We start from the raw sequence: 2,105 nt of genomic DNA, 5'->3' as shown, positions 1-2,105 counted from the left end.
AAAAGAGAGAATGAAGTACAGGTAGCAATGAGAATAATAGTTAAGGCTAGAAATTATTCTGGAACATATACTTAGAATGTGGCGCATATGTCAGAAAATATATTGTTTGCGGAGAACATGTCTTACTGGTGAACTGGATATGAGGTAGGAGAAATAACGAGACTAATTAAGAGACATTTAAGTGGAGATATTTAAAAGTGACTGAATATAAGTATTAAAACTCAGAAATAAGGGACCCAAATTTAGAAATCAATTGTGCAAATGGGTTTTTAAAAACTTACACTTTTATGATAATCTTTGGTAAGTGTTTAAGATTGGAGGATGTTCTTAAGAGCATCTGAAATGCCTTGCGGGCGAGCCAAATAGCTCAGCAAATTAAAGCATCTGCAAGCAGCTGCAAGGGCTGGATTCAATCCTGGGCCTGCCGGGCCCCGCCCCCAGGGGTGCACTGAGAGGACAATTGAGACTGGGCCTGGTGGCATGCACCTGTAATCCCAGCTCTTGGGAGGCTGTAAACAGGCAGATCACTACGAATCCGATCTAGTAGTGAGAACATGAACACCCTGTAGACCCTTCCCTAAAATACAACGACAACAGATGCTTTGCAAAAGCAGAAAAAGAGACTATGCGATATAATAAAGTCATGAAAAGTATGTGAAATAAGATGCCAAAGAAATGGAGTAAGGGGAAGGTGTTTTCTGAAAGAATGTGGTATATCATGAAAACTGACTAAGGAAATCGTGATGAAAGAAATTTTATCATTATACAGAAACAAAAATGATGTTATTATTAAAGTTAAAGACAAACTGTGAAGCACGAGAATGTAGGCACATTTAGTAGAGACGCACTGTTTCAGGAGAGCTGTCTTCTCATGGATGGCAGAGAATTGAATAATAACTGGAGGAGATCACAAAGGTAAAACATTTCTTGGTTTTATGGTAAAAAATACAAAGTGTTTCAAAGTGTTTTTCTTTTCTTCTCTTTCTTTCTTTCTTTCTTCTTTTCTTTTTTTTTTTTTTAAACCCGGGATTGAACTCAGACCCTTGCACTTGCCAGGCAAGTGCTTATTCTACTGAGCTAAAAAGCGCTTTCACTTTGATGATAATTATCCAAAGAAAAAATACTCATTATACCGACTTTAAAAATTACAAAAGCAAAGTGTGACTATCTTATCTAAATTAAGAAAGAAAAAAAAAACTACTGACCTCACATTAATATTACAATGTTGTAGTAAAGTGTGATAGTGCAGGACCAATAGAAATCCAACCAGCTTAAATAAATACATAAAAATATTTGCAATGTACTTACAAATTTTCCACCATCCTATTTTAAAATATAAAATATACATTGCCAGTAACTTAAGTAAAGATTTAAAAAGAAGTTTTCATCTAAATTATCTTCTGGTCTATGACAGGTGATACAGATACGTTAAAACAATGACTTTTAACGTAACAGATACGTTAAAACAATAACTTTCAACTTTCATAATTAAAAAGATCTTTTCATTATTTGCTTGAAATTGGATAATTTTAGACAGAAGAAAATAAGTATATTTAATAAACTTAATGGGATGTTTTAATCAGAAGTAATTATTATGCCCATTTCAGAAGCTTAAGCTTTGTAGATATTGTTCTATTCATTATATTTCCAAGTACCATTCATGAAAGTCATTAGGACTGAAGGAGTTAGTGTGAGATGTATTGCCATTTTATAATCACAAGCATCTAGCATCTCTACGATTGTTTCTAATTGAAGAAGATTCCTATGGCTGTACCTGGCTGGGGAAACCTTAATCAAGTGATTACTCCATATGGGAATAGCATGGTAAGGAACTGGATATCAATTCTGTTATTGTTGAATTCTTTTGTGAGTGTGCATTGCAGCCTAATTTGGCCCTCTGACCTCTTTTCCTGTCCTACTCCACTAGGATTATTTATTCTAAAAAATACTTACTAATTACCTTTCTAAATATTTCCTATCATCTCAAACTCAGCTTGCTGGAAAGGTAAATATGCAGTACATATCAGTCCAGTTATCTACCTAAATTTTAGGTATATCTATTTATTTCCAAATCTACTTCTCCCTGTATATCATATGATTGTTCA

This window comes from Octodon degus, unplaced genomic scaffold, assembly GCF_000260255.1.
Source record: "Octodon degus isolate 3935 unplaced genomic scaffold, OctDeg1.0 scaffold00099, whole genome shotgun sequence".
NCBI classification, from domain to species: domain Eukaryota; kingdom Metazoa; phylum Chordata; class Mammalia; order Rodentia; family Octodontidae; genus Octodon; species Octodon degus.
This window is presented reverse-complemented; position numbering follows the sequence as displayed.